The sequence below is a fragment of the Triturus cristatus genome, chromosome 11, assembly GCF_964204655.1.
Source record: "Triturus cristatus chromosome 11, aTriCri1.1, whole genome shotgun sequence".
In the NCBI taxonomy this organism is placed as follows: domain Eukaryota; kingdom Metazoa; phylum Chordata; class Amphibia; order Caudata; family Salamandridae; genus Triturus; species Triturus cristatus.
In genome coordinates, this window is record NC_140594.1 from 111561685 (window position 1) to 111576700 (window position 15016).

General features: G+C 53.4%; 1 protein-coding gene across 2 annotated transcripts in view; it reads left to right on the top strand.

The window, feature by feature from the left end:
- MED15 (mediator complex subunit 15) overlaps window positions 1-15016 on the top strand; it is a 723364-nt gene that overhangs the window by 226985 nt on the left and 481363 nt on the right. The window lies entirely within an intron of this gene.

Sequence of the window (15016 nt, forward strand, 5' to 3'; positions counted from 1 at the left end):
CAACCCACAATCAAAAATAGCAGCACGTGCTCCCCAAGAGGGGGGATCCCAACTATACACAGAAGTGTGAAGAGGGGGAAGAGAGCAAAGCGAGGACTGGGGGAACCCAATGCCCGGCAGCGGGGGAATGAGTCGGCTAAGGGGATGGGGCTGGCGAGGGATCAGGCAGCAGCGGTGGCGCGCAGATACCCCCTCGGTAGGCGTTCCAGGGGCCCCATACTTTCACCCATGTCCCAGGCTTACCCCTCGCCACATACACCACTTTTTCGCGAAACATGCACCAGTCCATGTGTTCTTTCCAGGCCGAGACCGTCGGGGGCCTCTGGGATCCCCACAGTTGAGCAATATCACGCTTGGCTACCATATATCCCAGAGTCACCCACCACGTCTGCGGCGCTGAGTAATCAGTCGGTTCCCACACATTCAACAGGCATCTCCTCGCTTCAGGCAACAGCGCCACATGCGTAACCAGACGCAGCACCTCATGTACACCACGCCAGAACCCCTCTACCTCCGGGCACTCCCACAAAATATGCATAAAGGTCCCCAAAGCACCACACCCACGCTTACATAACCCATCTCCGGCATAGCCCATACGCAGAAGCTTTGGCCCGTCATGTAGACCCGGTGGAGTATCTTGAGCTGGACGAAGCGAAGGCGAGCCGGTATGGCCACCTCCTTCGGGGAGGCCACCGCGGAGGTCCAGTCCTCGTCGTCCAACTCCAGCCCGTCGGCAACCCAAGCCGCACGAAGGGCAGTCAACAGGCCCGAGCGGTAGTTTATCAGCTTTTTGTATATAAGTGAGATCGTGCTGTCCGGGACGTGCCCATCCAGCACTCTATCTTCCAGGGGGGAATATTCCGGGATGGAGGCAACGTCCGTGAAGACGGAGCCCAGCGCATGGCGGACCTGCAAATACCGGAAGTATTCACTGCCCTGCAACTGGAATTCCGTCTGCAGCATATCGAACGTTTTAAATCCTCCCCTCGTCCAAAGATCCCCCACTTTACTGATACCTATTATGTCCCACTTCTCGAAGCCCTTAGAGGTCCACAGGGAACCCAACCGCTCAGACGCGTATAGCGGTGACGCCCGGGTCAAACGGTCCTTCCACCCCATAGCTGCATTGGCCGCGTGCCAGACTTGCACCATGACACGCGTGGGGCCCGTCAGACGAGCGTCGGGCGCGCTAGAGTAGAGCGCTCGATTGTAATCGCCACCTGGCAGGAGCATCTTGTCCATTTCAAATGCCGGGTTTAAGGCGGGCCCGTAGAGGCCATGGTTAATGGCAGCGAGCTGGGAGGCCCAATAGTACCGTTTAATATCCGGGAGGGCAATCCCCCCCCATCAAACCATGGGAGCGTCAGCTTAGCCAGAGCAATACGCGGCCTCCCGTCCCAGAACAGGTGGCGCTGCAGACTCTCCACCTCACGGAAGTGGCGCGCCGGGACCAAGTCCATAGTGTTCTGCAAAGCGTACAGAAAACGCGGCAGAGACATCATTTTGAACAGTGCCGCCCGGCCGAGCGGCGAAAGCGGCAGGCGCCGCCAGCGTGCGACATCTACCCGCAAACGCTGGAGGGGGGGAAGCAGATTTCATTACTCTGAACCCGGAGGCCCGGTATGAACGTAGACACCCAGGTACCGAAATCCCAGCGGGGCGATCTGGATCGGACAGCCCCGCGGGAGAATAGGAGCCTCCCCAGAGAGAACATACACATACGATTTAGCCCAATTGATGACGAGACCGGAGTTACGACCAAACGAGTGTAAAACATCAACTAGGACTATAAGTGATTTGCGTGGGGAGGCTAGGTACAGAAGGATGTCATCAGCGTATAGGGATACGCGATCCTCATACTCGGGGGTCCAACGGAGACCACGGATGGAAGGCTCCCACCGCAGCCACTCCGCCAGGGGCTCCAAGGCAAGCGCAAAAAGAAGCGGCGACAGGGGACAGCCCTGCCGCGTGCCCCGGCCCAGCTCAAACGGGGCCGATACTCTTCCGTTCACGACCACCTGTGCCAATGGGCCCGCGTACAACAATTTGACCCAACTGATGAATCCTGGGCCAAACCCGAACTTAGCAAGCATCGCCCAGATGTATGGCCACTCAAGCGTGTCAAACGCCATGGTGGCGTCTAAGGACGCCAAAATGGCCGGTTCCCGTAGGAATGGGACGCGCGCAAGCACCCCATGCAAACGCCGCAGATTAAGGGCTGTATTACGATGGGGAATGAAGCCAGACTGGTCCTGATGAACCAGATCTCCCACCACACCGACCAGCCGATTGGCGAGTACCTTAGCGAGAATTTTGGGCTCCGCATTCAGTAGTGAGATAGGCCGATAAGAAGTAACCCGATCCCGAGGTCTCCCTTCCTTGTGGATCATCACGATTGTAGCCAGACGCTGGTCAAGCGGGAGGGAGCCCAACGAGTGGGCCGCGAGGAACATTGCGCGGAGGTGAGGCGCCAATGTATCCGGTCGCAGCTTATACAGCTCGATAGGGATACCATTCGGGCCCATGGCCTTGCCAGAAGCGACCGAGCGTATGGCGAGGGCGATTTAGTCGGAGGTGGGAGCGGCGTCCAGCGACACCCTGTCCTCCCCGGACAGGGAAGGCAGCGCGATATCTCTGAGCAGGGCACGGGAATCCTCTTCCGAGCAAGAAGAGACCGGGGAATACACCTCGCGGAAATACTCCGCGAAGCAGGAGACAATTTCTTCTGGCTCAGTTACACACACACCATTCGTTTTCTCAATCAGCGGGACCACACGATTCGCTCTTTCCTTTTTATCCAACCACGCTATCAGTTTACCAGCCTTATCACCCACATCATACAGCCGCCCCTGTTGCTCTCTACTAAGGCCCCTGGCCGCCTCCGTAACGAGGGCCCTATAAGCCGCCTGCTTGAGCTGGAGGACATGTAGTGCAGCGTCCGTCACCCCATCTTCTAGATTACCCTCCAGCTCCGCTATTTCAGCCTCCACCCGGGTCACCTCCTCCCGCTCACGCCTCCGGGCGTGGGAAATAAGGGATAGGGCCTCCCCTCTAAGTACTGTTTTGAAGGCCTCCCACAGGGAGATAGCTGAAGGCACTGACCCCACATTCTCCTCAAAATAGCGCTGGAGGGATTTAATCAAGTCAGCGCGAATGGTGGGGTCGCGCAGGTACCAGGAATTGATTGGGACCACCCTGCTCTCAGCCCTCGGAAAGACATCAACATGCAACAATAGCGGGGAGTGGTCCGAGATACCCCGTGCCAAATGGCGCACCTCCCCCACCCTCCCGACATGGGCCGCCGGGACAAGGACATAATCAAGCCGTGAGAGACTACCATGGGCCCCCGAGTGGAAAGTGTATTGCAACTGCGTGGGATGTTTTAAGCGCCAGCAGTCCACCAATCCCAGTGTATCCAAGAGGCCGGATAGCCACGCCTGTGCCCGGGGGAGGTCCCTAGGGGGGTGACGATCCACAGTCCCAGAAACCACCGCGTTGAAATCCCCCCCCACCACCAGAAGCCCCCCCGGAAGGCCAAGGAGGAGGCGCCCCAGATCTGCAAAGGTGGTCGACTGCAACCCCGGTGGGACGTACACTGACACAAAGACAACCACTTTGCCCTCCATTCTCCCCACCAAGACAGTGTAACGTCCCCTGTCATCGTGGAGCACCTCATCAATTTCTAACGGGAGCGAGTTCTTTACCATGATACCCACACCCCTCGAGCCTGACGTGAAGCCCGAGTGGGCCACGAGGCGGTAGCCACGCCGATTCATGGCGCAGAAGGAATTGCCAATAAGGTGTGTCTCCTGCAGGAAGACCACATCAGGCGAGAGTCGCTTCAGATACTGTAGGACCACACCTCGTTTGATCCTGTCCCCCAGTCCATTGACGTTCCAAGACAACAAAGTCAATTCCCTACCCCCCATCATTCACAAAACCATCATTCGTCCCCCCGAGAGCACAGTAGAGCCTACACAAAAAAAGGGTTGCCTTGTGATAATAACAAACAACGCCCCATCCCTGCCCACCCACCCCAACAAAACTCCCCCCTCCCTGCACCCCTGCATGAGCCCAGACAGCCCCCCCAATGTGCAGTGTGCCTGTCGTCCCATAGATAGTTAAACTAACTAGACCCCCAGAGGAGGAGGGAGAACCCCCAAGAGACCCCACACAACCTCCATAGGAGGGGAACTTAAGCAATCCGACGTATAGTCAAAAGTGGCATCATTTTTGTCCCGAGCGAGGCCTAATATTAGTCCCTCAGTCTTGATCCGGCGAGCCCTCTCCCCCGGCCGCTCCCCCCCCCCCCCCCCCCCCGCCACCCCGATCCCGATCTCCAGACAGAGTATCCAGCCAGTCCCCGGCCGCTTCGGGACGATCAAAAAAGTGTGTGCGACCTTCCACCTCCACTCGCAGCTTAGCTGGGAAGAGCATGGCGTACTTGAGGTTTAGGTCCCGAAGACGGCGCTTGACACCAAGGAAGCTCAGTCTCTGCTTCTGGACCGCAGGGGTGAAATCAGGATAAAAATTAATGTCCATATTATCAAGTCTAATCGGTCCCTGTAGTCTGGAGGATTGCAGGATAGCGTCTCTGTCCCGAAAATTAAAAATCCGGGCGATGAGAGGTCTCGGAGCGGCTCCGACCTTAGGCCTTCCCCCGGGAACCCTGTGGGCCCTCTCCACAGCAAAGAATTTACTCAGCCCCCGTGGCTGGAGATGGGTAACGATCAGGTCTTCCACGAAAAGGTCCGCCGCCGCTTCCTCACGTCCCTCAGGCACCCCGATGATACGGATGTTGTTACGCCGGGCCCGACTCTCGGAGTCCTCCAGGCGACGATCAATCAGCGCACTCGCCCGAGCAAGCCGGCGCACCTCTGTTTGCAGGGCCGCCACATCTGTCGTAAGGCCCGATGCGGTGTGGGCCAAAGAATCGACTCGGTCGTTGGTCTTGGAGAGATCGGCCCTTATCAGGCCAACATCTACGAGGACCGAGTCGATCTTCTGCGCCAGTGTGTCAAAACGCTGGCCCACAGAGGCCTTCATCTCGGCGATGGCGCCCATGACATCCCGCAGAGTCAGATCCGTGGGCAGATCGGGGGCATCAGTAGGGCCCTCAGGGGACTTGCGTGGCACCTCAGGAGATCCCTTCTGGAGGGTATAGCGATCCATGCTGTTGGACTGATGGGCTGCGCCACGCCGGGTCGATTTTACCTTTGCCCGATCGCCATCTTGTTTCGTGGCCATGGTCCCAGTCTCCCGATCGCACCAGCCACGTCGTGAAGGGCGGGCAGGCCGGTCCACGGGCTCCGGGGGGGGTGCCACCCCAGATCTGCGGGGCGGATCACAGCCGGCGGGCAGGCAGGGTCCCCCAGCGAGGCCACACCAACACACAAAGCCCCGTGACCCAACCTCGCATAGACAGCAAGGAGGGTACGAAAGCGAAAGTGCGGGTTCCGCGAGCCACCAAGCCCTGCCCGCCGCTGTTATTCACTTCGTCACTGGATCGCCCCACAACGCAAATCCGGGGTTCGGCTAGGAGAAGGCCGCAAACATCAATCAGTGTTAAAGTCGGTGTCCGAGGTCCGATTTGGAAGCGGAAAACGGGCGCCACCTCAGCTCGGGCTCACCAACACAGTCCCCTCATCTGGGACAGGATATGTTCAGGATAGTGATAGGTCGCGGAGGTCCTCGGGAGCCTCGCACCTACGCGGCCATCTTGGTTGCGCGCTAGGCTCCTCCCCCTCCACACATCTTTCTGATGTACATTTCTAACTACAGATTCCTCACCTGGTGACTATTCCCCAGGAATCAGACTTGATCCGAAAACTTTAAAACAGCGCTCTTGCATACCAGTAGGTGGCATTGTGGGGCTTTGCACCAACGGTGTTCCACTTCAGAAGTAGTGGAGCCGCGTATAAATGTTGCCCTTGCACACTGAAATTCCGCACCTTCAGACGTAGATCTGTAACTTCTCCTTTGTGTTTTGACCATTACTTTCTTTCAGAATTATCCAGTGTGCAAGGGAAAATGTCACTCAATAAAACGAAAGGGTTTAAACTGTCCAGGGACTTTAACAAACCGATGACGCAAACAGATGTCTTTGACAGACCCTCACAAAGTCTGAATGTGTCTGGTACCAGAGCAGGACTCCAGGGCCTCAGACTGTGCCCAGATGTACGTGAAGACCATATGAGACCATGAGGCCAAACATTATGGTACCAATCACAAGAAGACGCCACACAGCAAAAGCTTGAAGTTGAAAAGAAGGCCCTGTACCTACTCCCACAGCAGATCATCATTGCATCATCTTTGTGTAAGTCCAAGAAAAAGCATAAGAAGTGAAAGCGGGAACTGGCACCTTCCCACCACTCTCAAACTCCAGACCGGGTGTGAGGTCCAAGTTCAAACCACATTGGGTTTAGTGCCCCTGTAAGGAAATGCCTCTTTTTGTATTGTCACCCCTAAGTGTTTTGACTTATGCTGCTGGTTTTCATACTCAGTGCCCTAAGGCCTGCTAACCGGACCTCCGTGTTGTGCCTTGAACCTAAAATGTTTGTCAGATTGGCTATGCCTAATTGGAAATAGCTAACTTACCTGTAAGTCCCTAGTAAATGGTACCCTGGGACGCAGGGCATGTAAGTTAGAGGTGTACCCCAGGGCTTGCAGCACTGATTGTGCCATTCTGGAAGTCTACCAAGTAAAGCAAGTCCTCCAATTCGCCACTGCAGACCAGTAATGCATCCGTGCACTGCTAGCCCTACTTTGCCATTGAAAGCAATGGCAAAACCACAACTTCCCCTGGATATGTCCTTAAGTCACTCATCTGTCAGGCCTACCGAGCCCTAAAGGCAGGATGCAACATATGACACAGATAGGACATGTACTTTATATATTCTGACAGTAAAACATGCAAAACAACTGTTTCTACCGTGGAAAGACTTAGTTGCTCAGTTGGCGAGTACAGGGTTACATGCCAACCCCTCATCTGTGCTAACTCCTTAACAGCGCAACCAAAGTTGGCACTTCAAGGTATCAAACAACTAGTTACATCAAACCCCACTTGTATCTCAAATTGATTGTGCAGCTTTAGCAAAGTTGCCTCTTAGTTGCCTTTAAAACTCCTGTGCCTTCCTGGGCACGCATGGAGCCTGCTCCACAAGACCGCTTTCTGCCCGCCTGGAAAGATATGTTTATGGTTGTTGGAAAGGAGAACAATGAGGTATTGCAGGCCAGAGATTTATCACCTCTCTCCTGCAGGAAGCCACTTGGGTGTTGGCCCCAAAAGGCAGGCTTCAAAGGTGAAGAAGCCTTTGAAGGGCAGATGTGTAGCACCAGTGGGGAGGGCTGCCCCATTGTTGAGGTAGACAGGCTGACACTGGAGGCAGAATGGGAAAACCAGTTGCCGAACGAGTTTCACCAGGGGCGTATAGCCCTGAGGTAGGCAGACTCTAGGGGTGTGCTAGGTAGGTCAGTACACCAGGAGAGGGGTTTCAATGGTGCACCCTGGGGTAGCCAGATGCCACACTCCGCAGGAAGTTGTCACCAGGTGGGTGAGAACCTGGTAGCTCATTGGCTACCAACCGTATCCTTCCCTGAGAGCATTTTCCGACCATAAGAGGGACACTCCTGGCACCCAGATCTTGACTGAAGGACTGCCTTGTTGCACCAAGGGAATAGCAAAGAGAGGCTGCACTGACTTGGACTGCACCTAGTGGCTAGTGAAGAGAGGGGCTGTCCTTCCATGTCTTGCCCAAGAAGTAGTCTCCAGAGCCCAGTCAAGCAAAAAGAGAACTCAAAGAGCCAGCTGACTAGCCTCGTGTTTGCAGAGATACTGCAGCTGAAGAAGCCTGCTGGGGCAAGTTGATAGCCCAAACTCTTCAAGCCGCTACCAAAGACGTAATGCAGCACCAAGGACCAAGATTCGATGCACAGAGATGCACCCCAGTTTGAAGATTCCTGGAGTGCTGTAGGAGAGTTGTTAGAACCTTCAGAATTGAGTTAACGACTCAAGAAGGATTAGCCTATGACCGTGACGGCTGGCGACTGGTAGTCCTGTGGCGATCAAACTTCAGCCAAACTGGAGAGCACTTAGTGGGACATCGACCCTGCAAACATGACCTACCTCACTGTCTTTGTGGACCCAGGAACCCCTGCTAGAAGCCCCCAATCGCCTGTGTCGCATCCACAGTATCCTTGAGGTTTCTTCAGCATCCTTTATCCCTTGCATCTGGACCACTCTGTAGAAAGAAATTGCAACATAGATAAAGTGCCTGGAACTACTGGAGTACTGCTTATTCTGTGAAAGCAACTGTTCTTAAGGACCCTACTGGTCCCTCCGACTAACTGTCGGCCGGAGTTGGTTCCCCGAGTACTTCTAATCAACCGCATTGACAGTCACCAAAGATTTCCATGACAATGTTTCTAAGTGTCCAGTTCTGTGACTTTGCCAAGGCTTGTTCGCCGTGGAGTGAAATTGCACTGATTTGATATTGCCTGCAAAATCTAGATCTATGGAGTCCTCCAATGTATCTTTTTCGTTCTAGTGTCTAAATTCTTATAAAAATACAACCTGTTTTTCTAAATTGGCAACGGATTTCTTGAATGTTACATCAATTTCTTCTTCAGTAGTTTTGGTGCGGTTTGTAGGAAAGTTCCCCTTTTTGTAACTGTCACCCCCACCTTTTGCCACAGGGACTGATAATTATCGACTGATGTGCACTTGGTCCCTGCTAACCAGGCCCCAGTGCTCTTTACCTAAAACTGGGTAAAATGGTAATTTGTCACACACTTTGGCACCCCTGTAAGTCACTAGTAAGTGGTATCCCTGGTACCAAGGGCATGGGTACCAAAGCGGGTACCTAAGGGCTTCAGCATGTATAATGCCACCCTAAGGGTCCCCCATACAAATCTCATGCAGCTTGCTATCGTACACTGCGTGTCATAGTGCAACCCATGAGTGAAAACACAACATGGTCCACTCGTGTGGCATGCCAAAGTCGCTGCATGTAACATATGTCACCCATACAGCAGGCCGTGTTGCCCTAAGGCAAGGTTCATAATATTACATGTGAGGGCATATCTGCATGAGCAGATATGCCCCTGTACTGTCTAGTTTAATTACTAAATGGTACAAGTGAACAGGGAAGCTACCTTAGGTATATATGCTGGGCACTGGTAATTGTGAGTTCCCCAGCTTACATGATGGCTTTACTGTAACCTATGGTGTTTGGTATCAAACAAACTTGTCCTAACAAATCTGTACTTTTGCCAGGATCAGATGTACTATGCTGTACACCCAGAGGTCACCTTAGGGATGACCCCTGAAAACCCTACCACTGTTTAGTGTGCTGGCTGACTGATATCGTCCAGCCTGCCACCACAGACCCGTTTCTGACCCCCTGCAGGTGAGAACCCATGATCTCTGAGGCCAGATACAATGCCTGCTCTAGAGGAAGGTGTTCACACCTTCTCCAGCAGGATGGCTAGTGATATGCCATATCAAGGCCAAGGGCTTCAAAGGCCATGCTGCCTTTCATATGTGAACCTGTCTTTCCCCAGGCCTGGGAGACACCACCCACTGCCCTGAGGCCCATTTGTCACCATGACTGGTGGGAAATTAGCTATGCTAGTAGGCATGTTGCATCACCAGGCTAATCACCCCCCTAAGGTGGGCTACCTGAGGTGCTCTACGAAGAAATGGTTCCACAATTTTATTTTGGTGGAATTAGGCGCTCTGGGGCAGGGTTATGCCCGCTCATCACAGGAAGTGGTCATATAGGGGGTGTAGTGACCCCAAGGGTAAGTAGCCCATTGACTACTACCCTTCACTCCTCTTATTGCCCCAAAATTAATTATTTAAATGGCCCTCTGAAACCAGGAACTCTGATTCGCCTGACTAAAGAAGGACAAAGAAGAGTTGGAGAACACAAAAACTGTTAACTTGGCCCCAAATCCGCCCTACCTGCTCCGGTCTCGACCATTACAAAGACCCGAACGGTCCTGCAGCTGTGCATCCTCCAAAAGCTCCGAGGCCTTCCAGCACTATGCCAACCAATCAGCATCTCCCTTGAAGTGGAGGAGCCACTTGCCCGCAGACACTGACCGCATCGACCCGGTACACTGTTCTGCTACACCCCCAGATCCACTGAGACCGCAGCATCCCAGGAGGAGGTCTCCGTGCTTGTGACAATCTGATCTGTCTCCCTACCAAGTTTGGGGACGGCAGGTCCCCTAGGAGCCTCCCTGCACCAATACCCGGGGTATCAAACCCTTTGCAGCAACCATGGCTTGTTCAGTGTCCAGCCCGGACGCCAACACTGCTAAGACAGACCTACCAACGTTGAACGCCTGCTTCAGAGAGGCCATTGTCGAGAGTGGCCCTGCTATCCTGTGTTGTCCCCATCTCCAGGTCAACCTAAAAAGTGAGAGCCCCCAACACAAGCGACCAGCCCGACAAAACACCTCTGAACTCGAGCCCCACAGCCTGACTTTGAGCCTATCGATGGTGCACCTTTGCGCAACAGACCATCTAGAACCGAGCCCCCCTTTAGGTTCCGACGAGCTTGCCTCCAAGTCCTCACTTGCAGCATTTTACTGTTACAGGTTTTCTCCATAGCCTTAAGCTGGAGCGTTCAAGGCTACCCTTGCGGCCAGCACCATTGCACCCGGACACACCAGGGCTAATAAACCAAAACTGGTGTTTCTAAGGACCTTGGCCTCTACTTAACTCAAGTCCAGAAGAACAACCCTGTAACTGGATTGCAAGTACCCCTATGCAGTGTATGTTTTTCCTGTAAAATAACATTACCGCGTTAGAGGCTAATTCCTCAAATCTGACAGCTGTATTTTCTGTGTTTTGGGAAATCGCTAACTTTTTTTTCTAAATTGGTGTTTTATTACCTTATTGAGTTGCTCTCATTTATTGACTGTGTGTACAACAAATACCTAACACTCCCGTCTAATAAGCCTAAGGCTGCTCGACAACACTACCACAAATAGAGCACCTTGGGATTGTTAAAGCAAGCCCCTGTACACTAAAAAGAAATACCTGGACTCTGCACAGTGCACCTCATTTTGGTACACTATGTAGAGAGCCAGCTTCCTACAGTGTTTGAATCCTTAACACTTGTTCCTCTGTGTAAGCCTTGCTGCTCAGTGCCACAGCTACCCAGGGTTGAGCTGAGAGTTTTCCACCCGTAACCTACTGGACCTAAATAGGTTGGTAAGTGTATTACATAGTGAGGTTGCACAACCGCACCATATAATACACCCCATTTCCTCACGGTCGATTTCTGTTCTGATGCCATCTCGTGCAGGTTCCTTTTGCACCGATGCTGGAGGAGAATTTACAGCCCATTGTGCTATCGGACTCCAAGCAGATTCCGCCACCATCTTGACTGTCGGCATAATGCCTGGATGAGGTTATGTGCTTCTCTGGAGATGTCCAAGCGTCCTTGATGGACATAATGCTGGTGGCTCTTGTGTTTTTGGTGAGAAATGGACCTTGGAGTGGTTAGGGAGAGCAGAGTCACAGCACGTTCCTTGGGCCTTTTCGCTCCTGCAAGACCATTCCACCAGGAATCTCTCCCCTTTCTGTGGCTATTATAAAGATTTACGTTTCGCCCTCTGGTGTTATACCATGTTGTTGGTAGTGGTTACAGCACACCTTGGGAAATCGGGAGTACTAGTCTTTCCCTGACTCGAGGACTGGCTGCTGAATCTGGACTTATGTCTGACATTATTCAACCACCTCCTGAAATTGGTGAAAATCCTAACATTGTTGGGTTTCACTATCAGGATGCCAAAGTCACACCTGAATCCTTCACAGACACTCCTGTTTCTCAGTGCTATTCTAGATATTAAGGCCCTCACAGGACTGCTCAGGACTCAGTTTGAGTATCCAATGGTGGCCCCCCTAGCATCACATGGCCCAACAGTATCTCAAGGAACTACTCTGGCCAGATCTTCCCTGGTGCTGACACCTTTGCTGATAGTCGCTCCAACAGTACCACTACCACCTCACTCCTAAAACGACTGATAATTAGCCCGGCAAAATGAGTGTTCTGGAAATGTCATTGGAGAACGTAATGGAGTGTTCTGCCGGGATGTTGATGCTTCTCAAGTAGGTTTAACTTCCTTGAGAGTCAGCCCACCCGGCCAACTGAGGCACAGGACCAGTTCCTTGAGACCCTAATGGGTGAGTAGTCACACTTTACAAGAACCTGATTATTCGATTGAGTACCTCCACCAGAACAGGGGAAGAGGCAAGTGGAAAGTTGCCAAACCCAGCAACACTCCTTGTCCTTCCCTGCCTCACCTGGAAAGCTGCTTTATTTTCCCTTTGGAGCAACGGCGATGAGTTGAGGGACAGGTATTCTCCCTTCAGCAGTACCATCGGACCAGTGGGCCCTGCAGAGTATAGAAAGGGGTAATTCTAGACCCTTCGAGCAAAGGAGTAAAGTAGTTGGTCTCAGAGCAGGCAATTGTACAGGTGTGCTACTTTCTGTGCTTGTTTGTTCCCAGGAATAATCAGTGTTTTCCCATCCTAGACCTCTGGCTCTTGAACATTTACCTTGGAAAGAAAAAGTTCAAGATACTGCTCTTTGCTGAGGTCCTTCTGGCCCTGGAGTGATGAGACTGGATGGTGTCACTCTACTTGCAGCATGCATATTTCCACATACTAATCCTGTAGTCACACGGGGGTACCTGTGGTTTGAGGCAGGTGAGTTTCAGATCACATGCTGTGCATAGCCTGCCATCTAGTGTTGGGTCCAGAAGTTTGCACTTTGTTTTTATTTGTTGAAGTTTTTTTCAGTCATGAGGTAGGTGACGACTCCTTTCGGTGATAGTGCGCATGGGCATAGACTCCATTGTTAAATTGTTTTTTTCCACCATCGGGTTCGGGTGTGAATTGCTGCGCTCCGGTTTGGCACCGTTTCTCGTGTTCCATTCGACGCCCAATCCACTACCCTCACCGGTATTGTTTCTCGATCACGTTTCCCATTCTCTGCTTATTGTTTTGACTTGAAAATCTTCAATTGAAAAACTCATGGAGGGACGTTGGGCCTACTCGCGCCGGGCTCGCTAGCAGTCGATGCAAAGGACTCCATTCAAGCTCTGTTCCTGGTGTCGCGTCAAGTTTCCGCGCACTGACCTGCACAAAGTTTCAATTTAGGTTTGTCCCCAGAGCACGACGAGAAAGACTGACATGTGCCGATCGTTTTGATCAAAGACCACGCTTTGTGATCGTCGTGCTTGATGTCACGAGATGCAACACCAAGGCGGCTCTGTACCGGACATCTTCGGTGAAGATTCTGACCGAGAAGAAACACACCCTCGAGGAGCAGAGGAAGAGGAACATGTCTCCGTGTTCAAGGCACACACTGACATGGAAGAAGAGGAGCAAGTTACACCGGGTCAGTGTACCGGGAGTACAGAAACTTCTTGCCCCAACAACCAAAAACAAAAAAGTCTCCGGTCCTTCCTCTGCCTGAGGGCCAAGGTCGGCACGAGAAAAGGTTTTGAGCACCCCGCCCTCGGGCCCGGCGTCAAAACACAAAGAAAAGCCTTCAGGCTCGGGCTCCAGTTGGCCCCATGCAGTCGCCGAGCTGAAATCCTCGATGCTGAAATCCAAGCACGTTCTGGTCCACGTTCCTTCTTTGTCGAAGCCTAAATCTTCGGTACTGAAGAGTTTGAAGCCGAAACATTCGACACCGAAAACTGCAAGTAAAGATAAAACGACTCCGACAAAAGAGCCTCGGTCCGATGTTACACCTTCGGATCCAAAACAAAAAGAACTGGTTATTAACCCAGATACTGGACATATTCATGCCATTTACCTGAAAAGGGGGCGTTGCTAGCAGCCATCGGGAATGGCCGCACTCTGAGGCGGCCCCGCTGCCCCCGCCGTCTTTTCTGATATAATCCGGCACCAAACCAGTTGACACCCCTTAGTTCTCGGGAGTGCGGATCCCAGAGAAGCCCATGCCATCAAGTACGTGCAGCCCGCTATGGGGAAAACGCCAGAACTGAGCGACTACCAGTGTCATTGGGACTCCTGCAAAACATCACGGCGGCCCTTCCCCGTACCTCCAGTCACTGAGGTGAGCGCGTGGATGAAGGCGGGGGCCGCGGGGAGGCCCCGGGTTGCCTGAAGGCCGATCCTGCAACTTGCCGACGGACATAGCGGAGCTCGTGGGCGGTCCGCATCTGCAGTGGACAAGGAAGCCTGAGAGTCGGCGGCAGTGGTAGCATTAGGGTGCGCAAGAAAATCGAGGCCCCGGCTCAGTGGCCTACTGGATCGTGGCGCAGGCGGTGGCAGCCCCCTCTGGTGGTTGTTTTCATCCGGCAAGAGGAGCCGCCACTTCATCAGATTGCACGTCTGTAATAATGCGCTGCAGCACGGCACGAGAGATCGGCAGCGCTGGTGGAGTGGGGGGAGCCGCATTGGGCACGAGGCTCGGACATTGATTGTGCCTGGTAAAGGCCCCACTTCAGCTATCAGAGACCCAGGACAGACGCAGGAAGCATTACGCTCATAAGGGGCAGCGGGGAGCGCAAGGTAGCACACCCCCGATCTGTGGGGGCCCACAGTGGCCGGAAGTCAAGGTGACTCGGGGCCCAATGACCCTCTAGTGCCTTACTATTACTCTTGCCCCCAACAAAACTGCACTTCCCCAGAAAGGATTGTAGGGGCCTCGTGGTGGGGTCACAGGCTCCCCCCCCGCCCCCCCCCCCCATCCCCCTCCGTCAACTACAACTAGGCGATCCAGTGCAGCGCCTTCCCACCACTTGCCCACCTGAGAACAGCCCCACTCGCCCTACCAGAAAACCCGACAGACCGGCAGGGGAGAGAATTCCTCAAATACCCCCCCCCCCCCCCCCCCCCCCCCCCCCGTGCAGGCGACAGTGAATACTGGTATAGGGCCCTACACAACTAAGAGGACGCTGCTTATCCCTGCGCAACAATGGCCAGTGGCAGGGGATCCAAAACGCAGGCCCAAAAGACATTAGC